The following is a 25421-nucleotide window of genomic DNA, read 5'->3' as shown; positions in this document are numbered from 1 at the left end:
TTCAAGAGTACTGGTAATGAGTTGCACCTGCCACGAATATGGGTAATTTGCAGGTTGCTTGTTTGTTACATATACCACATCTAAGATCACCAGGCATAAGGAGCTAAAAATCAGAGTTCGAACCAGTTTCTTTACAGAGAGGAGGAAACCTCAAAAGTAAAAAGAATGAGGCAGGAGCCCATAAACTGAGATTGTTAACTGGACCAGAACTACAGAGCCTTATGAAATCAAGACATGTCAGAAGGAGTTGCTTCTCAAGATGGAAGTTTACAGTGAAAGACTTTATGGTGTTGCTGTAAAGACTACAAGTGAATATGGAAAACCTGCTGTTGGTTTCAGTAGACATCCCATGTCCACAGATGAGAAAATGGTTGGCTGTTGTAGTAACTGTACTGGGCGCCATCACATACAGCAGTGGTTCTCAAAGCTGTGGCCAGTGGGTGGCTTGTGGCCCATTCAGCCCAGAGCTGCGGCCCATGTGACATCCTCAGGGCCACAAAGGTAGTATTAGATGCGGCCCACAATGGTAAATAGGTTGAGAACCACTGTTATACAGCATGCAGATAGGGAAGAAGAAAAGGTGAAGAATGTACCAAAAGCATGCAGAAATGTAAAGACTTAATGTGCCCATTTCCACTCAGCCACAATTCTGCCTTTGGGTGCAGGGAGACCTGAAGACAAAGCAAGATTTGCTACCTCAGATGCTGGACAGAATAGCTTGTCTAGAGGAGCATGAGAGATTTTCTAGTGTCTGCAGTTCCATAAAGCTTTGATTTTATTTTTTATTTTTTTTAAATTGGAGAGCGAAGACTGATGGGAAACAGAGGGGTTCAATTCTAGTTTACTGTCCTAGATAGACAGTTGAAACCTGAAGGTTCCATAGCAGTTAGGCAGGAAAAAAGCTGCATTTTTTTTTAAAACCTAGAAAAATGGTTTTTACAGCTGAATAAAACTTTCAGTAAACATTGTCTACTAAAGAAAGTAAGTTAAGTAACCCAGTAGCAACCAAAGACAGCAAAGACCTGAAGCAGTGGGATAGGAGAGAACACAAAAAGGCTGAGGAAATATTACTAGAGACTGAAACAAGTTTTTTAAAGGCTGGTCTTCTACAGTATCAGTGTGTACAAGCAGGTTACCTGCAAAATATGTAATCCAGGTCTAGCTTTCTACCCGATAGTCTAGATTTTGTTGGACCATTTGAAAAGAAACACTTATATTGCTCTTATGTCCTTCTTAAGCAGCCTGAAGGAACCAACAGGGAATGCTGCTTAAGGTATTTAATACATTCATTTTTTTTTAATTTGGAAGATAAATTTAATTTCACAGACATTATATTTGTTGAAATTTTACAAAGCTGCCATGTTTAGAGAACAACACTTGTACATGCTTGTTTTTACTTCTTAAAGCTATCATTTGCTAACCCAGATTGACATTTATAACAGATTGGAGCCAAAATCCCAAATGCTTGTGGAGATATGAGCACTAAAATCAGTATCTGGTAATTTCAAGCATTGTTCTACTTTCCATCTTTCCTCCTCCCACCATAAACCCTCCCATTAGGAGAGCTGGTTATGAGTATGACCAAAATATGGAATTTAAGAAAGAGTTTACAGTTTAATATACTCTTGCAAAGTAACTACTAAAGCCATTACAAAAACCTCTAAAATGAGGCTCTGACTTCCTGATCAAGCAAAAGCAAATGGGAAACCCAGAACTGGGAGCCCCCAACTTGAATTAATTCCTGTGCCCCTAAACAGAGCAAAAGCTGCAGAGAGACCCATTACTCCCCCAGAAGGTAAGAAATAATTCGCTCAATTCCTAAAGGGAAAAAAAACAAACTATGCCCTAAATTCAGTCAGTTTACAACAGAGTATGCAAGAGATTTTTAAGCAACTAAAAACAGATCAAAACAAAGCTTAGAAGGTTGTCCACCTGCTGAAGACAGGAATTGGACTGGCAGAATTTCCCTAACATCACACATTGGTTGATTTCTTGTTCCTATTTGCTGTTAGAATAGAAGCACAATTCATAATTAAGCAATGGGACACAGGAAAAAGGGATTTAAAAATATATACCACTATTCGAGTGAAAATTATGTTCTATTATTTTATTCTCCAAGAGAAATAGCAAACAAAATAGAAAAAAAATGAAAAAGGAATACTGGAACAATTTTTGTAATCTTCAGAGGTCACCACAGAGACAATGTAATTCTCATAAGACATTTATTAAGGAAAACAGAAATACAAAATAAATGAAGGAAACAAAGATGGGGTGGGTGAGAAAAGGAGCATGTGAACATGCAGGTGCCAAGATAGCTGTAAATCTGTGTCTGGATGTAGACTTACGGGTAAAATTATTGGGATAGATTACATCCATGATTTATAAAATCTATGTAGTTTGCACACACAATAAAAAGTGTTTTTTTCTTTTATAACCAATGTAGAGGCCAATTTGCTTTTGTTTCATTTACATCTATATTTTATTCCTTTGTGACTCCACAGCTCTTTCTGATTCCATGACAAGCAGCAGAATTTGAAGGCTGATCTATTCCTCTAAACAGGAAAGCTACAAGAGAGGATGACTAAGATTCCAGGTGAGTACGCTCAGAGAAAAATTACGAGCCAAGAGGCAGCTCTCAGATGAAGGAAAAGAGGTGTCATGAATGTGGTAAAAGGGAATCATTTTCTAGTTACAGAGATACACAGCCAGGTAATTCTACCATCAGATACACGTGATGGTCAATGATGTAGTGTATGATTATCAGGGAAACTAAAAACTCTGTGAGTCATTATTTTTCCAAGAGAATTTTCATAGTGAAGCAAATTTGTGGAGTGGGGTGTGTCAGGGGAGAGCATTTATAAAGGAAAAATGCAGCTGGCCAATATATTCGTTTGTACAATGTTATCAAAAAATCCTTTACATACAGATTTCATACAGTCAGAGATATATAGGCTAGAAGGGGCCTCAACAGATCATTTGGTCCATACTCTCCTCATTGAGGCAGGATTAAGCATACCTACACCATCCCTGACAGATGTTTGTCTAATCTGTTGTAAAGAAACCCTGCAGTGACAGGGATTCCACAATGTTCCTAGGTATCCAAAACTTAGTTGGAAAGTTTTTTTTAATGTTTAACCTAAATATCTATTGCATCAAACTAAGCAGATTTCTTCTTGTCCTATCTGCAGTGGACATGGAGAACAACTGACAACCTTTTACATATTTGAAGTCTTATATGTCCCACCTAAGTCTTCTCTTCCTTGGACTAAAAACATACTCAATTCTTTCAACCTTTCCTCATAGATCATGTTTTCCAAACCTCTTATTTTTGTTGCTTTCCTCTGGACTCTCTCCAATTTGTCTACATCTTTCATAAAGTGAGGTACTCAAAACTGGACATTACTCCAGCTGAGGCCTCAGTATTGTTGAGTAGAGCAGAACAATAACCTCTCATTTCTTATATCCTACACTCCTGTTAATGCATCCCAGAATGACATTTGTCTTTTTTGATGAAGCATATTGTTGACTCATTCAATCTGACACCCACTAACTCCCAGATCCTCTTCTGCAACACCACTGCTTAGCAAGTTATTCCTCATTTTGTATTTAATTTTTCCTTCCTGAGTGTAGTATTTTCTACTTGTCTTTATTAAATTTCTAAGTATTGACTTCAGACCAATCCTCCAATTTAATAAAGTACTTTTGAATTCTCATTCCATCCTTCAAAGTACTTGAAAGTACACCTCCCAGCCAGGTGTCATCTGTGAATTTTATAAGCATGCTCTCCACTCCATTATCCTGAAGTCATTAAAAAAATACTGAATAGTACCGCACCCACGACAGACCCCTACAGAACCCCACTTGATACGTCCTCCCAGTCTGACAGCAAACCATTGATAACTATTCTTTGAACATATGGTTTTTCAACCAGTTGTGCACACACCTTAAAGTAATTTCAGGTAGACCATATTTCCCTAGTTTGCTTATGAGTGTGTCTTTTAAGATTGTATTAAATGTCTGACTAAAGTTGAGGTATCTACTACTTCCCTGCATTCCCTACAGGTTACCTAGTCAAAGAAGGAAATTAGATGAACCTGTCAAGAACAAATCATGCCAAACCAATGCCAGCTATTCCTTATCACCTAATTATCCTCTATGTGCTTACAAACTGATTAATAATTTGTTCCAGTGTCCCTCCAGATATTGAAGTTTGGCTGACTGATGTATAAATACCCTGGTTCCTGCTTTTTTCCCTTCTTAAAGATTGGTAGTGTATTTGCCCGTCTCCATTTCTATTTCAACCTCCAAGTTTCAGACTGGTAGCCATGTTTATGCCCAAATAAATTTTTTAGTCTCTAAGGTACCACAAGTACTCCTCTTTCTTTCAACCTCCAAAAGATCTTGAAGACAATCGCTAATGGTTCAGAGATTGTTTCAGCAAGTTCCTTATGTACCCTAGGATGAATTTCATCAGACCTTGATGAACTGACTATATTTAACTCATCTAAATATTAGTTAATTGTTCCTTCCCTCTCTCTCTCTCTTTTTTTTGATTTAATAAAAAAAAAATTATTGTTTCACTGACTGTAGCTTATAAGCACTTCAGGACAAGGACTAACAATGTAGAAGACTAAATGGAAAATGAGATCATCCTTAACAAATGACAAAACTCTCTGCAGGATCAGATTTGCTATCTGTAACTTCTGCCATACCTGCAAAATACTCAACAATGACCAGACAGGCAATATGCCATAGTCATCACTGCTTATTACACTAATCATAATCATCCCACTGTTACCTTGTGCTTCCTGCCTCTGTTGTATTCACTTGTTGTCTCTCACATTTAGACTGTAAGCTCTTTGGGGCAGGGACCATATTTTCACATTGTGTGTGTACACTGCCTAGTACAATAGGATCTGTAGGCACTAGTGCAATATAAATAAAAAATGAAGTCTCACATCCAGCATTGTGACTACATTACCAGATGCAACAGACTCAGGAGTAAGCCCTTACTTAACCTCAAGTCTCTGATATTTAAACAATATAGAAGAAAAAAGTTTACCTTTCACATACTTAAATTTTAGTCCATGTATTTGAGAGTTTCTCCCACTCTGAGAGTTATCTTTATTTGAAATTAAAAAGGAAGCAAACCAGATACTAACAACTTCTGGTTAACAACAACATTTTGCTGGGAATCAATCTCGTTCCCATTGAAGTTAACATTAATGGAATTCAGATATTGGCAATGGCATGTTAACTTTTTTTTTTTTTTTTTTTTTTTTTTTTGAAGAAAGGACCCAGTCAAGTTTGTGAGGCTGCAGGCGGTAAAGGAAGCACCAGGACATGCCTTCCATGGCTGCAGTCCTGCAAAGCCCATCTTAGCACTTTGTTCTGTGACTGCAGCCCAGCAAACCTGCCTGCATCAAGGACCAAACAGGAAGTATGGGGCTGTGGAGTAGAAGGGAAGATTGTGGGCTGAACTATTGAGGGGAGGGCTCCTCTCCCTGTGCTTTCTGGGCTGCACCCTGCTGGGACACTGCACCCAAGAAAGGAAGCACTGGGACATGCTGAGTCCTGACCCATGGAGAGGACAAGGAGAGATACTGTGCACACAGGGCCTCAGCACCTTCACTCTCCATAGACTGCAATCCACCCTCCTAGCTGCTGCCCTCCCTACAGTGCAGCAGTCAGGGAAAGCACATCCTAGCATTCCTCCCCAGGTACAGCCCTGCATCCTTGCCTTCCAGTTACTAGAAGCTGCCAAATAACAGCAACTTCTTGCTGGCTATCTACTGTCCTTTTATTGAACTCTCTGGGTGAAAAGCTCTATACAAGAGCTAGATACTACTTAGGTTATTTTTTGTATTTAAAATGTGCCTCACCCTTGTTGTAGAAGCACATAAAACATTTAATTCAAAATTCACACAATTACTCAGTGGACCAATGGCCACCATTAAAGTCCCTACCCTCCAAATATTTTAATTAAACTTTGGCCAAACTATTACCAACTTTCTACAGATTTAACTCGTATGATTGATAATTAGGCTTTATATAAATGAAACGTTTATCTGAAACACTTTGGTATGAACACCGAACATGGGCATTTTTTAATTTGTCATTTGCAAAGTTTTATAGTTTTGCTGAGGCAGTCTCTGGATATATTGACAACTTATTCATTTTAACCAAGTTTTATACAATCTTAATATGTAAGCTGTAGATGCAACTAAAAAAGTCTTGTGTCTTATTTACAAGACAACAGAATTTGTGTGCATTTTTCTTTAACATAAGGTTTTATTAGATGCACCAACTCATCTAGCTGGCTCAACTACACATCAGAACTTTTCCACAGTGGATATAAACATCTTTTACTTTAATTTGCAGAAATAAATAGTTTGTCTCAGTCATGCTTTCAAAATGGTAATGAAAAAATGTTTTGTCTACTCTACACCAGTACCTAAGCCATTTTCAATACTAGTCAGAGAAGCCCACTGATGAGGATCATTCACTAGTTTATGGTCTAGTGCAGACTTGGCTCATGTGGCTAATTATATGAAATTGACTGCCCTTGGAAGAACCCAAAGTGAAAAATAAAATTGTTGACCAATTATTTTCTTACATAGTGATGATAGAGAAGTTGTCCCCAACTTTTCCTGTCATGCTCCCCCACTTACCAGTAACGGAATCTGTCTGTGCCCTGTCTCCATTACTCCACAGCCAAGGCTTCCTCAGCAGAGGAACTTGGGCTGAAGGTGAAGCTGGGGGCAGAACTAGGATGGGGAAGGAGCTGTGGCTAAAGGCGGAGCTGGCTGCAGGGAGAGAGAGGGAATGAGGGCAGACCTGGGCTGGGAGTGGAGCAAGGGGTGGAATGGAGGTGCAGCTGGGGCCGGAGGTGGAGCTGATCTCGGGGCAGAGTGAGGCTAAGTGGAGCTCCCACCCTACCTTCTGTGGGGGCTGGACCGGGCCCCGCAATGCATCCCCCTCCAAAATGTTCCTCAGTGCCCCCCCCCCAGGGTTGCATGCCACAATTCAGGGACCACTGTGATAGAAGCTGAAATACCATTCTTGGACTAGCTATCTAAAAAACACACAAAAAAGCCTTGTGACATACATGGCAACTATTAGGTTTGCACTAATGTCTATTCTCAGATATACCTACAAAAGCAGCAAAGCTATTGGAGAGATTTAACTACTCGTAAGTCATGCCTATGAACATTCCAAAGATGATAATGATATTATACCTTTGTTGAAGGCAAGGCACTTAGGGTGTTGTCTGTAGGCTGGGACTAAGTGATGTGTTTTACAGTACCACATCCCTCCTTATATTCTTTCTGCTTTACTAGATAATTGACCTACTTCCGCAACAGCAAAACCCAAGCTCTGCCCACAATCATTGCTAGGTAGAGCAAACTACCATTATCCAGCTTGCCAAAGTCCTAGAGCAAGTGCAGAGTACTTAAGAGAAAGAGCGAACCCTTCTGATACAGGGAGAAACAGACTGATACCACCCAGGAGCAAAGCTACTATAATTGTGACAAGATATGCAGTGACTCTCTCCCCCTTCCAAGTCAACCCTACTGTTATATTTTATTTGATTACATAGCCAGTTAAGAACCAAAGAGAGTCAGTGAAAACTATTTAATAAGTAATATTGACTTTCTGCTGATAAGATATTACTGAAAACCACTAAACCCCATCAAGCTGCACCATTTCCCCCACTATTTTAAGATTTAAGAAGGACAGCATATATCTTGATTATCTGAATCAGCAGAATTCCTTGTAATCAGAGATTCAGCTATTTGAGCGTTCAGTCATCCGTCTCCTTCTTATGTCATGTCAAATGGACATCAAGTTGACACAGGTAACCCCAAAACATTAATAAGCATAATATCTGGATACCTGCTATGCGTATAAGCAGGGGAGGGTTTGCACTTAAATGGTAACTGCAATACTTATATTAAATAATTTCAGTTAAAATGTCATTATATTAATGAGGTAAGAAATTCACATTTAAGATTTGTACATACTAGTTTTAAAACTAAACGAGTTCTGGATGTGGTTTCAAAACTCAGTGAAACAGGTTTCAAAAGATATTTAGCACATCCACATAACACTGCTTTGAGAACTACTTAATTTATGGGAACGGTAATTTGTCAGAGTGGAGTCAAAACTGTATTTGAGGTTATTTATCCCAGAGATTTTGTAACTGTTCTAGCATGGTTTCATACTTGTAGAACCATACATACTAACTGTGTTACTCACTTTTAAACCCATCTTACAGTATAAACTGTTAAGCCTTGTTCACACTAGGAAAGAGTACCATAAGAGTGGCATAGTGGACATCTAAGATCCTTTTTTACTCAAGTCCCAATCACAAATTTTGCAACTTTGCTGGAAAACGGTCTTGTACACATTAGCACTTAAACACCAAACACCGCCCACACTGTTAGCAACAGATCAATTTCCTAACACACAAAACTCAAGAACAACAATGTATGTTTCAAAGGCCAATATCTGAAGTTAGAAAACTCTAAAACTAGTTTTGTGATGTATGACAACCTAGAGATAATAGAAAGATTATCAGGAAAACCCTAAAGCTCTGAAGTCTGTTTTTAACACTCATTGTACAGATGATGTTCAAGCATTTATTTCAATCCTGAGTCTGCATTACTTTAAAAAAAAAAAAAAAAAAACACCCACAGAGATGCTCAGAATTTCTGTTTCTGGAACAGACAATTATAAGAAGAGATGTAAAAAGGTATTTGATATCAAAAAGCCCCAATTTATTTATTTTTGGAAGGGGAAATTTTACACTAACAGTTGGATTTTATCAAAGTCAAGTCCAAATTTACCCTCAGTTACATGACCACAATTCCCACTGTTGACTTTACTGGATGTTTAATCTACATATCTGAAGGCAGACTTGGGCTCTAAATGTACATAAGGGTCTTATTTTTTTCCTGGATGAGATCTATTTCTCTCAAAGACAATACATTTGTCCAAAACAAGAGTAAATGTTTAGTCAAATCAGTGATCATCTTCTGCACATGTACAACAAGTTGTGGCCACGTTGTTAAATAGTGTTTCTCAAATTTCTGGAAACTTACACTTGCTTCAGCAGGGGTTCTCAAACTGCAGGTCGGGACTCCTCAGGGAGTTATGAGGTTATTACGTGGGGGGCTCGCGAGCTGTCACCCTCCAACCCAAACCCCGGTTCACCTTCAGCATTTATAATAGTGTTAAATATTAAAAAAAAGTGGTTTTAATTTATAAAGGAGGTCGTACTCAGAGACTTGCTGTGTAAAAGGGGTCACCAGTACAAAAGTTTGAGCGCCACTGTCCTTCAGGAATATAAAACCAATCACACACACACCCCTCCCATCATCGCACCTTGATGTTCAGGAAGGACTGTCTAATGGTTAGGTCACTAATCTGGAATTTGGGACACCCAGGCTCAACTCCCTACTCTGCTACTGATTTTCTGTGTTACCTGGGGCAAGTCACTTTAGCCTCCATGCCTCAGTTCACCATATGTCCAACAGGGATAATAGTACTTTCTCCACTTCACGGGGTGTTGTGAAGTGAAATACATTAAAGACTGTGAGGCACTCAGACACTGTGGTAATGGTGATATATATATATATATACATATATATACATATATATACACACACACACACACACACACACACACACACACATCTCCAAGATCTTAATCTACAGCCACACTGCTAAAAGAGAGAGCTCTCCTGCTGACAAAAATAAATCCATCCCCAACGAAAGGTGGTAGCTTTGATGGTAGGAGAGCTCTCCTGCCCACAAAGCACTTCCCCACCAGCGCGTTTCATTTTTGGTGGGGGGTTTGGGAGGGGGCACACCCCTCAACAACAAAAGTTTTACCAATAAAAGTGCAGTGTAGACAAAGCCTAACCTTTTGCCCTTTGAAAACTGCTAGTGTAGAGCTCCATAATATTGTATTCCCCTCTTTTTTATGCCATGGTTTGATGAACAGTGAAATAGTTCACATTTAAAGGGTCATCATTGGCACTGAAGTGAACAGGGTTGTTCACAATGCAGGACTACAGCTCTCTCCAAACTCAGGAAGATTTCTCTGGATCAGTTACATTTGCTTCACACTTTGAAAGCTTTCTTTGCAACTGTAAGAGCTAAAGGCTTTTTTTTTTGTTTTAGTAAATGAAAGCTGAGAGTCTGGAATATAATTGAGATCCATCCATCCAGTTACCCTGGAGCATACATCCTACATTTTGAAAGACACTAGGTTAAAGACATTTATTTCTCTTAGGCCACTATATAAACATGTTTAAAACAAGTTTTCTTGGCCCAATAACAATAGACGCAAAATGACTCCTGGTAGTGTAACTATATCAATTATTGACAACCAATTTTAGAGCACAGCTGACACGATTATGAAGAAAAGAATGGTGAGTTGCATCATCTTATAAACTAGTTTTGTAATCCTGAACTGAATGCTGCAGCTTCATAGATGTAGCATAGACACTCACCACAGTGACAGAAGGGGTTTTTCCCCTCATGATAGTAAATCCACCCCGACTGGCAGTAGCTAGGTTGCCAGAAGAATTCTTCTATTGACCTAGCTGTATCTACAGTGGGGATTTGGTAAACCTAACTATGACACAGGGCATGACATTTTTCACAGCCCCGAATGAATTAGTTAGGTTGACCAAAGTTTGAGATGTAAACCAGGCCTTACTCTTACATACATTGTATGCGAAGGCCTTTCAACAACCTATTAATATAGGTATCGAGGGGAACTGCTCTTTTTGAATCAAGTTACTGCTTTCTTGTAACTCCTAGTTAATGACCAAGTCCTAATTAATACAATATACTAAATACCTGTAAAACATTATTATGGAAGGCAGAATCAGATTCATTAATCATTTTTATATGGAAATATTATAGAGTACATTCTGCAATCTGACCTGGCAACCTGACACAACTAACTAATAAATACACATACATATGTATCAGTGTCTGCACAGGAGGCTTTTGGTAAACAGACTAAAAGCTTAATGGACATGTAGGAAAGAGGCAAAAAAAACAGGATTCCTGGTTTTAAACAGTATTGGACTTCCTATAAATCCTATAATATAAAGGATGCTAACAACGAAAGAAAATTCCTCTTACACTTATGTTTAACACTTTATACTCAAACTAACAGAGAATCAGAATCTATGGAGCTACATTAATTTCTCTCCCACATCAATAGGGGGAGGGATGGCTCAGTGGTTTGAGCATTGGCCTGCTAAACCCAGGGTTGTGAGTTCAATCCTTGAGGGGGCCATTTAGGGATCTGGGGCAAAAACTGGGGATTGATCCTGCTTTGAGCAGGGGGTTGGACTAGATGACCTCCTGAGGTCCCTTCCGACCCTGATAATCTATGCGTCTAAGAAAAAATTCCTATCAAGAAGCATCTATGATGTGTAGAATGCATTTGCAGCCAGTCTCATCAGCCTCAGGCTCCCCACACCTAGTGCTGCTCCCAACCACAAGATTTGTGTGTTTCACCCTTCCATCTTCTGCCCTTCTGACAATTTTCTTCCAGTTGAGAACCCAACTAAAAGCAAAAGCGCTTTGTCACAGATTAGGCCAGTAACAGTGAAATAGCAGGCAATGCTAAAACTACAAACAGATACATCTGTTAACTAATCCTGATATAGGATCTGAGCCAATTTTCACAAACTTTGCTTCCAAGGTTAGTAATCTTGAAGTTATCTTTGTCCTTGGATTGCAAGGAAAAGACTATTTGAATTCTGAGTTTTGTAACGATACAGGCAAACTTGGAATGTAAAGTCCACTTTAAAGTCATTTTCAAAGAATAGCTACATGTGTGCAAAATAAAATCCAGTAACTTGATGTCTAAAGGAATTGTGTGTTCCTGAAGCATTTTCCTCTGTAAGGATCCCTGTACCTAGGGATTGTTCGAGTTAAGTACCATGTATTAAGTGACACACCAATTACTAAATAATAGCAATGCCTACACTGTATTAACTATGTTAAAGTTATGTACTGCTTTAGAAGGAATCCTTCTGCAATGCTCCCCTGAACAACCACAATCAACGTTTACAAAATACAGTGCATGCACATGCTCAAAAGTAATGTACAAAAAACTTAAAAAAATTTTAAGATTAAATAGACCAATGAATCTTGCAAGAGGATTTTGTTTGACATCTATTAGGTTTTTTTGGTATAGTAAAGATAACATAGCAAAAGGCATACTGCACAAAATTAAAGAGTACAAAAACCCAGAACAAGAAAGGGTTTGTCTTTTTCTAACCTCCAAGTGAGGAGCAGGAATTTAAAGGAAAAACACACTTAGAATGAATGCTTTTTTTTTTTTTAATATAAAGTGAAATGCTTTAATTGAGGGAAAGAAAAAAAAAGTTCTACATCTTGATCTGAACACTAAACAAGCTTGGCTCAAACAGATCTCTACTGACAAATCCCACTGCTAACAATACTGTTTCCCAGCTTTCATTAATCAGAATGTCAGCCTATACAGCTTCAGCTTCTCTGTGGAGCACTGTCATCTTAGGAAGGAGGCAGGGAATCACAGACAGTAAAGTCTTCTCTGAGGTATCTAGGTCCTAGTTCATTTAAGTACCTTGTAGATTAAAATATGGATTTCAAGCTCTGCTCCAAAATAAATGGGGAATCAGAGCAGTTCATGAAATACATGTGTGATGTGTTGTATATATCAGACTTTGTTGTTAACGAAGTATGTGCCATAAGGGTTTAAGCCTTTTTGCAGTGGTTACATTCAATTCAAGGCAGTCTGAGTTACAACTAACCAATCTGAGGAGGACAAAACTGAGAACTACAAGCCATGGTGATCCACCTCTGAGAGGAATAGGTAAAGCATCCTGGGCAAGCAAAAGGAGGCATTTTTCACCAGTGTGTCAATGATACCGTGATGGTTAAGAGAAGATAAAAAAAACATGGCAGTGAGTGATTAAATAATCTGTTTATCCAAAAAAGATTAAAATGTACATAAATACCTTATAAACATAATATCCACTGAGAATAACTTTTGTTAATAGCCATCATTTTGCAAATAATTTTTAATCAACTGATTGTTTTTAATTGGAACCAAATGTTTTCAAACGTCTGATTATAATATTGAATTAAAAATTGTAACCTATGCCACAGAGACAGGTTACTGGATTTACATGCCCCCTCAAAAATATAATTTATGAACAGGATAAAAAAAAAAATCAACAGCTTTCTTATGCATCCCCCAAAAAACAGCTTAAAAATATTTAAGTGGTAGCTAATTTTCCATGACAAATGCATCTTTACGGTATAAATTAATTCAACAATTAGATCTGTTCTTAAAACTTTTCTTATACAAAGATTAATTATAACTGACACGTCAAAAAACACAAACGTATATCTACTTTCAACAGTAATATCTTCATACAGTTAGGGATATTTCCGCTGTGGACCAGTCCTTTGCTTTGCTGATTAATGTAGCTGACACATATTAATATCCATTCCTAGGTTTGCTAAAAGGAGGAATCATAATTAATAGCTATTAGGTCAAATAATCTCTGGCTAATATTTAGATCAAGCCACAATAACTAAATGATCTGCTTACTTGCTATTTGCACCTTATGAAAGTCCTGAGCCAATTTTCAATTCCACCATCTGGTCTCAGAACATGATACTAACAGTAAAAAAAAAAAAAAAAAAAAAAAAAAGCACCATAAAGTCCACTTTTAAGATGCATGTTGAGATTTCTCACACACACATAAATCTTCCAGTGTGCTGGGGCTGAATGTAATTTAAAAGTTAACCTGTTTCATCAATAGCCTCAGACACTGTGTGTGGTCTAAGATATTTCATAAACCAGTGGATCTTTTTTTAAACTAGAATCTATTAAGCTAGCCAGATGGCCTAGCTGACAGAAAAAAGTTTAGCATACAACAGAATCAAGTTTGAAAGTGACCTTGGGATTTTACTCACTATGCCTGCGAAGACTGAGAATATCAAAAAAGAAGCTAGCTTGGACACCCAGATGGAAAATAAGGGAATATCTAGATTAGAATTAAGGATAATGCCTCCAGATTAAAATATTTACATAAAAACAAACCGAAGTACCTATGCTTACTACTTGTGAGTGAGTCTTCAGAGTAGAAAAAGTGAATAAAAGAAAATGCTATATTTGGATACTGCAGAGTCCTGCTGCAAAAAGGAACTGAAATGGGAAATACAGATTTCAAGAGGCTGATCTGTTCCAGGATTTGTTTTACAGAAATGGTGTGCATTCAAACAGCATTAAATTATATTTTTTTAACGTTAGGACAGTTTCACTGATTCAACATGTAGTTGAAATTTTGTTAGATAGCCGTTTCCTAATGTGTTCCTTGGAACTAGGTCAACAGGGCCATAAGTACACTTTTTTTGCTAGACATACTTCCTAAAACTCAAAGTTCTACTCCTTTCCTAAAATGCCGTAGTCTCTATTTTATTTATTCTTTCAGTTTGTAACACATATTTAGCAAAAATGCCATGGGTTCATATATTATAGGAAAAATATTCATAATACTAACAAAATAAGGCCACTTAGACAAGACTGTCTATCCCTGCCAGGGACTGCATTCACGTTAATACCACATGGTTCACGGTACCAAAGGCCAGGCTGACACTATAAACTTACATTGGCATAACTATGTCACTCATGAGTGTGAAAAATCCACACCCCTGAATGACGCAGTATATTTACCTAAGCCACAGTGTAGATTGGGGTCTCCATACTGGAGTGCGCAAACCCCTTAGGGGGCGCGCGGCAGCAGGAGCGCCGCGGACGGCACTCCACTGTTTTTTTTTCTTCGCGGCAGCTCTGCACATCCACAGCTGGTGTTCCCCTCCAGCGGCCCGCTTGCAACAGGTCTTCTGGTCTTTTTCCGTCGGTGGCGCATTTGCGGCAGGTCTTCTGGCTTTCGCCCTGGGGTGCGCGAGCCAAAAAGTTTGGAGACCACTGGTGTAGATAGTGTTATGTTGAGAGGTATGGTATACTGTAGACAGTGCTATGTCGAGGGGTGGGCTTCTTCACAGCTACTTCCTGTCATGGAGGTGGATTAACTATGTGATGGGGAAAAAAATCTCCCATCAGCATAGCAGCGTCTTCACTGAAGTGCTACAGTGGCACCGCTTCAGCGTTTTAAGTTTAGACCTGCCCAAAGGCTGCTTGAGTTTCTTGAGGAAATGAGTTTCTTCAGCATGGGTCTAACATCTGTTCATTAGCGGAACGCCAAAACTTTGTCCTCTCTTAAGGGAGGCACTGACAGTCTCTACCAATGAGAGAAGGGGGGATGAAGTAATATCTTCTATTGGACCAACAGTGAGAGACACAATCTTTCAAGCTTACACAGAGCTCTTCTTCAGGTGCATACAGTTTGTCTACACCATGCAGCTTTTAGCAACATGGCAATGCTGCTACAGCTGTGCTGCTAAAAGGCGTGCAATGTAGCTGCTGTTTGTCAGCAGGAGAGAGCTCTCCTACGGACAAAAAACTTCCATCCCACAGGAGCAGCCGCAGCAGCAGCTTTGTTGGGAGGAGAGGGCTCCTGCCAACAAAGCGCTGTTCATACTGGCACTTTTTGTAGGTAAAACTTTTGTCATTCAGAGGTGTGTTTTGTTTTTTTTTTAAACACCCCTGAATGACAAAAGTTTTGCTAACAAAGTTCCAGAGTAGATAAAGTCATAGTCAGAAAGTCATAGCTAAATACAAAGTGGAAAAGGTTGTTTAGCATAAGTAGTTAACGCATATTTCAAGAAACCATTCAAAGTGAAGTGACCTGTTAACAATTCATCCTGAATGGTGTTTTGAAATGTACGTTAACTACATGTGCTAAACAAATCTGTTCCACCTTGTATTTAGCTGTGGCACTCTGACTATATTTCCCAGACCCTCAGAAGAACTCTGCGTAAACTCGAAAGCTTGTCTCTCACTGACAGAAGTTAGTGCAATAAAAGATATCATCTCATCCATCCTGACCCTCTAACATCCTGAGATCAACACAGCTAGAACACCACTGCATAGTCTCTGTCAAGAACAAATCCCATGTCTCTCCACTAAGCTTCAACAATAAAGAGGTCATGACCAACTCATGGATTGCAAACCAAAGCCCAATAATCTCCAAAGTCTGGTAAATAAAATGCATTGAAACATTAATAGGATAGACAATTTGTTTAAAAAGACACCAGGTAAATGCATAACATTCAAATCTGATGGCAATCTTTCAAAAGTAGCAAGGCCACATTTATGGTAGTGAGGGGAATATCTTCACATTTATGACTTACTGAGGCTGTAAATTTGAAAATGTACAAAGTTTACTGAATATGATATATTGACTTGTTTTTATTTTTAGAATATGCTTCTGAATCAAATAGTTCCAGTTTTTGGCTTTGTACAGATTAGTTCATCTGTCCTTTCCCATTTTTAATTCCCAGTTACCATGTTTTTTAAAAATATCTCCTTATGATTACTACCTGCCTGGGAATATATGTTTTTGCTATTTGTCCTTCATTTAGTCAGCCAGGCATTGTTATAGTTTGTTTTTGGGACCAAAGATGGAAATCCAAAAAGTTGAAAGCCAGAATGAAGCATGAATGTGAGGACAATAACCAAGCTGCGAGGAGGAGAGGCCCGAGCAAGGAGAAACAGAAGACTAAACAGTGTAATATCATTATTCCAATTGTTCCCAGCAGATATAAACAACAAGTGAGGAAAATGCAGAATTAGCTGCTAACACATACACACACACCCAAAATAATGCGAACAGCTAAATATTTTTGCTCTAATGCATTCTTTGAATAAAACAAGAAAAGGAGTACTTGTGGCACCTTAGAGACTAGCAAATTTATTTGAGCATAAGCTTTCGTGAGCTACAGCTCACTTCATCGGATGCATGCAGTGGAAAATATAGTGGGGAGATTTTATATACACAGAAAACATGAAACAATGGGTGTTACCATACACACTGTAACAAGAGGGATCAGGTAAGGTGAGCTATTACCAGCAGGAGAGCGGGGGGGGGGGGGGGGAAGGGGGAAATGACTTTTGTAGTGATAATCAAGGTGAGCCATTTCCAGCAGTTGACAAGAACGTGTGAGGAACGGGGGAGGGAGGAAATAAACATGGGGAAATAGTTATACTTTGTGTAATGACCCATCCACTCTCAGTCTTTATTCAAGCCTAAGTTAATTGTATCCAGTTTGCAAATTAATTCCAATTCAGCAGTCTCTCGTTGAAGTCTGTTTTTGAAGTTTTTTGTTGAAGAATTGTCACTTTTAGGTCTCTGAGTGACCAAAGAGATTCAAGTGTTCTCTCACTGGTTTTTGAATGTTATAAATCTTGTCATCTGATGTGTCCCCATTTATTCTTCTATGTAGAGACTGTCCAGTTTGGCCAATGTACATGGCAGAGGGGCATTGCTGGCACATGATGGCATGCATCACATTGGTAGATGCGCAGTGAACGAGCCTCTGATAGTGTGGCTGATGTGATTAGGCCCTATGATGGTGTCCCCTGAATAGGTATGTGGGCAGAGTTGGCAACAGGCTTTGTTGCAAGGATAGGTTCCTGGCTTAGTGTTCTGTTGTGTGGTGTGTGGTTGCTGGTGAGTATTTGCTTCAGGTTGGGGGGCTGTCTGTAAGCAAGGACTGGCCTGTCTCCCAAGATCTGTGAGAGTGATGGGTTGTCCTTCAGGATAGGTTGTAGATCCTTGATGATGCATTGGAGAGGTTTTAGTTGGGGGCTGAAGGTGATGACTAGTGACGTTCTGTTATTTTCTTTTTGGGCCTGACCTGTAGTAGGTGACTTCTGGATACTCTTCTGGCTGTCAATGTGTTTCTTCACTTCAGCAGGTAGGTACTGTAGTTGTAAGAATGCTTGATAGAGATTTCATAGAATCATAGAATATCAGAGTTGGAAGGGACCTCAGGAGATCATCTAGTCCAACCCCCTGCTCAAAGCAGGACCAATCCCCAATTTTTTGCCCCAAATGGCCCCCTCAGGGATTGAACTCACAACCCTGGGTTTAGCAAGCTAATGCTCAAACCACTGAGCTATCATTTGTAAGTTTTTGTCTCTGTCTGAGGAGTTGGAGCAAATGCGGTTGTATCATAGAGCTTGGCTGTAGACAATGGATCGTGTGGGTGTGGTCTGGCTGAAAGTTGGAGGCATGCAAGTTTGTTAGTCTCTAAGGTGCCATAAGTACTCCTTTTCTTTTTGCAGATATAGACTAACATGGCTGCTACTCTGAAACCTTGACTAAAACACCAGTTCATGTGGTATCTGATGCGTCACAGAAATATGAAGATACCTCAATGTCACTAATCAATTATACAATATTGTGCACAATAAACGGAACAAGAGGTGAAAAATCCATCCCAACCTCTGAAGGGAATTAGCTTACACCTTGAAGCACAATATCTGACTACTCTTATCTCAGTTTGCAGATGAACAAACAGCATCTCATGCAGCAGCTAAATCGCCATACAATTGTTTCTTCTGGTGCACAATTATGCTTCAGAATCTAAGCTTTCATGAAAAAACCTTCTAGATCTTATGATTGCTTTCAAAATGTGAAAGCAATGTAAATCTGTGACATCTCCCTGAGGGCTTGGCTACACTTGCAAGTTAGAGTGTGTTAAAGAAGCCCCGGCCGCACTAGCTCACTATCCATCCACACTGGCAAGGCACATAGAGCAATCTGACTCCGTGGCTAGAGTGCTCCTGGTACTCCACCGCGGTGAATTGAATAACGTTTGCTGCACCCCTACTGGAGCGCAGTGGCGCCAATGTGGACGCACTGGTCTGTTGGTGCACTCTGATCGGCCTCCAGATGTGTCCCACAATGCCTGTTCTAGCCACTCTGGTCATCACTGTGAACTGTACTGCCCTGCCCTCAGGTGACCAACCATCAGACCCACCCTTTGAATTCTCTGGGTGGGTCTAATGAAAATCCCCTTCCTGTTTGCTCAGCCAGGTCTGGAGTGCTCTCAGTGAATCTTTCCAGGTGACCATGCCTCCATGAGCCAGGCGATACCCAGTATGGAGCAATGGCACATGTAACTGCTATGACTTGCACATGCACACAGACAGGACTCCTTAAAGGCCATGCACAAAGGACTTGAATTTTATTGGGTGTTTGCACGTGCAAAGTGCAGGCACAGCTACAGACAGGTAGCCAGTCGCAGCTGCCGGTACTTGGGGAAGGACAAACACCAGAGGAGGTTCCCGGTAAGCGGCTTTTATTTTGGGAAGGAAGTTATTCATTGCAGGCTCTTGGGGTGAGGAGGGTTAGGGCTATATACATGCCTAGATGAGGAATAGAGCATTGATTTGCTCTCTCACATCACAGTAATTGGCCTCAGTGATCTCTTCAAAGGTCTCAGCCAGAACGTGGGCAATGTGCTTGCACAGGTTTCTCGGGAGAGCCACTGTGGTCCTTGTCCCAGTCAGGCTAACTTGTCTGTGCCACTGTGCGTGCGGGGCGGAGGGACCATTGCTGCACACAGGCAAGCTGCATATGGACCAGGGCAGAAGCCGCATTGCAGTAGACCCTCCCTTGCTTCCCAGGTCACCCTCAGCAGCGATATATCTTCCAGGATGAGCTCCTGTGGAAAATGTGGACACAGTGTTCCGTATAGGGGCCCCCTGACGCTGTTGACTCTTCCCAAGGCACAGAAACCTAGAGAACAGTACAGCCGTGAAACAATCAGTCAGTCACACTGGACCCAGTGCTTACTCACCATTTTGGGGCTCCTGTGGGTTATGTGCACTTGCTTTGGGACGGGCAAATTATGCTATTGTGTAGACTGTGATAGCCCTTAAGTATGGGGGAATCATTGCTCTGTCTGGTGTGAACAATGCTGCCTCTGTTAAGTGTTGCATTTTGCCTTTACAGATGCTACTTTGAGATCTCAGTTGTCTGTGTTATCACTGGCCGAAAGACTCCAAAGAATCAGAAAGAGGCAACGCAGAAGCAAGGAAGACATGTTGCATGAAGTAATGCAGCATTCAAGTAATGAAAATCGAAAAGTGCAGGAGTGGCGGGATAGTGAAAGGAGGATCCGCCAGCAGAATGAGGAGCCCTGGCACAAAAGCACGGTGCTCTGGCAACAAAGCACAGATCGGCTGATCAGCATAATGGAGCGCCATGCGGACTCTATCCAGGCACTCGCAGCCATGCAGGTGAAGCACTACCACCCCACCCCCCCGCAGCCCTTGTCCCAAAACTCTTTCCCTTGTACCCCCATGTCACCTCCAACACGCTTTCCCCAACATCTGGGTTCTTACTGCCACCAGCTGCCTCCAACATCTGCAGCTTCACCACCCAGTCCTGAAAACTACGACCCTTACCCACTGCACTCAACCCCCATCATCCTGCAAGTTTCGCCATCCTAAACTGCAGCCCTCATTGCACAGCACTCCAGACAGGAAGGCTTAGTATGATAACAGGACATACGCAAATCTGTGACTGTACCTTTCCCGACTCCACCCCCTTGCCCTTTCTGTTTCCCAAGCAATTGTGTTTCTTTTCAATAAATGGATTTGTTGGCTTTGAAAACATTCTTTATTATTGCATAAAGTAAAAGATACCTTAGCCCAGGAAAGAAACAGGCACTGCAAGTCAGCATAGCAAACACAGAATCCTACTAACATTGGAACCACTGCACTTCACTCCTGTGCAGGGCACCAGACATTACTGGTGGCTTTTAGCCTCAAATTGCTCCCTCAAGGCATCCCTAATCCTTGCAGTCCCATGCTGGGCCCCTCTAATAGCGCTGCTCTCTGGCTGTTCAAATTCAGCCTTCAGGTGCTGAACTTCCGAGTTCTATGCCAGAGTGAATCGTTCACCCTTCCCTTCACAAAGGTTATGGAGGGTACAGCACGCAGATATAACCATGGGGATGCTGTCATCGGCCAGGTCCAGCTTCCCATACAGAGTGTGCTATCGGCCCTTTAAACGGCCAAAAGCACACTCCACAGTCATTCTGCACCAGCTCAGCCTGTTTAACCGCTTCTTGTTGCTGTCAAAGCTCCCTGGGTAGGGTTTCATGAGCACGGCATTAAAGGGTAAGCGGGGTCTCCAAGGATCACAACGGGCATTTCGACTTCCCCTATGATGATCTTCTGGTTCGGGAAAAAAACTGGCTTGCAGTTTCCTGAACAGGCCAGTGTTCCGAAAGATGCATGCATCATGCACCTTTCCAGGCCAGCCTGCATTAATGTCAATGAAACGCCCATGGTGATCCACAAGCGCCTGGAGAACCATAGAGAAATACCCCTTCCGATTAACATACTCGGAGGCTAGGTGGGCTGGTGCCAGAATTGGAATATGCGCGCCATCTATTGCCCCTCCACTCTTAAGGAAACCCATTTGTGCAAAGCCATCCACAACGTCATGCAGATTACTCAAGAGTCATGGTTCTTCTGAGCAGGATGAGATTAATGGCCCTGCAAACTTGCATCAACATGATTCCAACTGTCGACTTTCCCACTCCAAACTGGCTAGCGACCGATCGGTAGCTGTCTGGAGTTGTCAGCTTCCAGATTGCAATAGCCATCCACTTCTCCACCGTCAGGACAGCTCTCAATCTCATGTCCTTGCAAAGCAGGGTAGGGGCGAGCTCATCACACAGTCCCATGAAAGTGCCTTTTTTCATTCAAAAGTTCTGCAGCCACTGCTTGTCTTCCCAGACTTGCATGATGATGTGATCCCACCACTCAGTGCTTGTTTCCCGAGCCCAAAAGTGGCATTCCACAGAGGTGAGAACGTCAGTGAATGCCACAAGTAAACTCGTTTCATATGTGTTACTCAAGTCGATATAATTGGAGTCCTCGTTGTCACTTTGGATCATAAGGAATAACTCAACTGCCAAACGTGACATGCTGGCAAGACTCGTCAGCATACTCCTCAGCAGTTCAGGCTCCATTCCCGCAGACTGAAAGGCAAGACAGACTGCGCAGTACAAAAAACATTGAAAGATGGCGCCAAATGTGGACGGAAGCACAGGGATTGCTGAGATGCGAACCGATGCATCATGGAGTGTTGGGACAGGACCCAGAATGCCCCACACCCCTGCCCCCTTCCCACAAGCCACAGCACCAGAATCGGAAGAGATGCTCTGTGGGATAGCTGCCCATAAGGCATCACTCCCAAAGCCGCTGCAAGTGCCGCAGATGTGGCCACGCCAACGCGCTTGCAGCTGTCAGTGTGGACAGACTACAGCGCTTTCCCGTCTGTGCTCTCTGAAGGTGGGTTTAACTTAAAGTGCTCTACATCTGCAAGTGTAGCCGTGCCCTGAGTCTGCAGACAGCTTGAATTAATAACTGAGAGGTATGAATTGCCCATTCATTATTATGGGATTTTTAAGAGATGCTGGCAATATAAGTTGTACTTGTGTCTGAAATACATTAATGTTACAAGCAATACTAAGATTATAGTAACAGAAATTGGAGGGGAGGGATTTTCATTTTAGTTTCTTTACTTCAGTCAAGACTTCTTGCCATTTCTGTTCTACAATAAGAAAATAATTTGTGCATCTGAAAACATTGTATATAGCCAGTTTCACTGTTTGCCTTGAACAACTGGTACTAGTTTCCCCTGCCAGTGTGAGATTTCCAAACAGCAACTCAAAAACAGGAAAATGTATTTTACAAAACCACAAAAATTGGTAGGGGAATTGAAAAGTAGGTGTAGTAGCTGAAACTACTTTTGACTTATCTTTTGAAATTTCAACTAGATTTCAAGCCTACAATATCGCTAACTCAAAAGTGAACCAAGAACAAACACTCATGCTATTAACTATTTTATTGAAGTGTTTTTTTTTACCCACGAAAGCTTATTTTTTATTTATTTTTTTTTTTTACCCACGAAAGATTTTAAAGTTACCTCTATCCCCAACAAAAAACGGGAAAGAGCACAACATCCTTTCCCCAGTAACAAAATCCTCAAATGCCTCTTGGCTGCTATAAATAGAATGCCTTTCTAGGTTAACAAAAATAACTGTTCTCCACCTGAATCTCAAAACCTTTCCCTCTTTTGTAACAATCATGCACTGTGGTACAAAAATCTGCAACAGATTAAAGATGAAATATTTGGGGTTAATGTAAAATAGAATTAAATAAAAAACCAAGGGATATGTTCCTAATTGTACTGGAGCAAAGAGCAGCCAAGGAAGACAGTTTGCAGGGGTCAGTGCCCCATAACCTAGTTGTGCAGAGTAGCATAAGATACAGGACCAGACTATGAATACTACTGTGTGTCATAAAAATTATTGGAGTCCCTCTAAAATTCAGCCATGGTCTTTTTTTTAGGAGTGAGTTTTACAAAAAACTTCTCCACTAATTTCATAGAATAACCCATTGATCTTGTATTATAGAACAGTTTTAAAAAAGGGAAGAATCAGTTTTCCCTTTATCTTTCATAATTCTGTAAACATCTGTCAATATCTCTTAACTGACTTCCTCGCTAGACTGACTAAATTATTAATATACTTAGCACACGTGTTTTCGGGCACTCCACTATGAAGCCCTCTTTAATCCAAGGAGCAATCACAATATGATTTTGTTTCCTAACAATTGGGCGAGATCCAAAACCTATTTAAATTAAGTGTACAATTCCCATTGACTTTAATGAACTTTGGATCAGATAAATTCAGAAGTTTTTCCCCCAAAACCCACTGTTATTTTCCTTTTTCCATTTTTCATAAGGGGACCTTATGAAAATATTTACCAAAATCTAAGTTATGTCCACAGATCACTACTGTCGAACATTGTTAAAAAAAAGACTCCAAAAAGGTTAGAAATGTTTTATATCCTTATCGTGAATCTGTGTTGATTTGACTACTCCCTCCCATACCCTTCCCAAAGATATTTACCTAGGTGGTGTACTGTATCATTAGATTCAGTTTCCCTGAGATCAGTACGACTCATTTTGTCTAATTCCCAGGATAAACCCATGGCACTTCCTTAATCTCATTTCTGTATTTTTGCATGATGTCCCACTCTTTAAGAATACACCCTTTTAAAGAATTCAGCCTTGTGTTACATCTTGCAGAATCACTATTATGAGATCAAACTTAATTGTACAGCAATCAGAGTTATCAATGAAACGTATACACTGACCTTCTACATTAGCCCTTGTCTATTTTCTTCTTAATGCTTCCCATGGTGTACTGGTGCAGAAAGAACTCTGCATTAGTTTATTTGATCCCCTAATTTAAGAAAAATCCAATTTTGTCATGGAGAACCCTGATCTTTTACAACCTTTATCTTCCCCTCATTTCTCCCTCCTACAACTAACTCATCACAGAAAATAAAGTGCAGAGAAACAAACTAGTTATCATTGTAACCAGTACTAAATGATTGCTTCTTATAAGATGTTAATATCTTTTGTAGTATTTCTGAACACCATGTAAAACTTTGGCTAATGCAAAATGTGTCAGCTCTCTTGCACGGGTGTATTGCACAAAGAGCACATTACTGTGATGTGCACGGCCTACAGTTTATTTCTGGGCACAACTCAATGTGTTGGTTTTAATGTACAAACTCCTAAGTGATTTGGGATGTACCTTCTTGAAAGACTGCCTCTTTCTCTCTTTATGCCAGTAGCAGGAATCGGCTGAAGTGCCTGAACTCAGTCCCGTGGTTTAAACAGGAGGCTGCTGGCAACACTCAGACGGGCCCTCCACTATGAAACTCATTTTGCCCCTTAGTCTGACAGAGTCCAAGACGTCAGACTTTCAAAGACAGTGAAAGTCCTGTTCTCTTAGATGTCAGAGAACGGTTAGAGTATTAAGTGTGATTTTATTTGTTTTTGTTTAATCCTCCATGATTAAACTTGTGAGGAATAATCTCTTAATAATCTTTGCATTTCTAATTTACATATGCCTAGAGTAACCATTACGTGGATCTTTCAAAAGTCAATTAAATACACAAATTAAGATATGCTACTCTGAGTACATACAGATCCAATATAAACATTTAAGAATATTTACTTATATATTCTAATTAGCCTTGAATTGGTTTGGTTTTGAAGAAGTTTTTGTGCAGGTGGTCCCAAATATTTACATTTTGTTTTATACAATCTGCAGCCATAGCATACATATGCTTATGTTTATGTACAGAACCTATAAAACAGCCTTTAAAAGAAATTTGATATTATGACCATTTTTAAAAGTGCTTTTATATTCTGAAAAACAACGAACACCTTTGCAGACACTGTATGATCAAAGTAATTGGAGAAACTGCCTTCCCCAGGCCTCAATATTCTCTTGAAATGTGTTTACAGAGTCCTAAAGTTTGTTACTTCTTTTGAAGCTGAACTTTTTCCAGTTCACCAAAGCAGCTTTCTAAATAGGCAAGGCAA

General features: G+C 40.3%; 1 protein-coding gene across 3 annotated transcripts in view; it reads right to left on the bottom strand.

The window, feature by feature from the left end:
* USP7 (ubiquitin specific peptidase 7) overlaps positions 1-25421 on the bottom strand; it is a 196380-nt gene that overhangs the window by 75265 nt on the left and 95694 nt on the right. The window lies entirely within an intron of this gene.

This window comes from Dermochelys coriacea, chromosome 10 (assembly GCF_009764565.3).
Source record: "Dermochelys coriacea isolate rDerCor1 chromosome 10, rDerCor1.pri.v4, whole genome shotgun sequence".
Lineage (NCBI taxonomy): Eukaryota > Metazoa > Chordata > Testudines > Dermochelyidae > Dermochelys > Dermochelys coriacea.
This window is presented reverse-complemented; position numbering and strand designations above follow the sequence as displayed.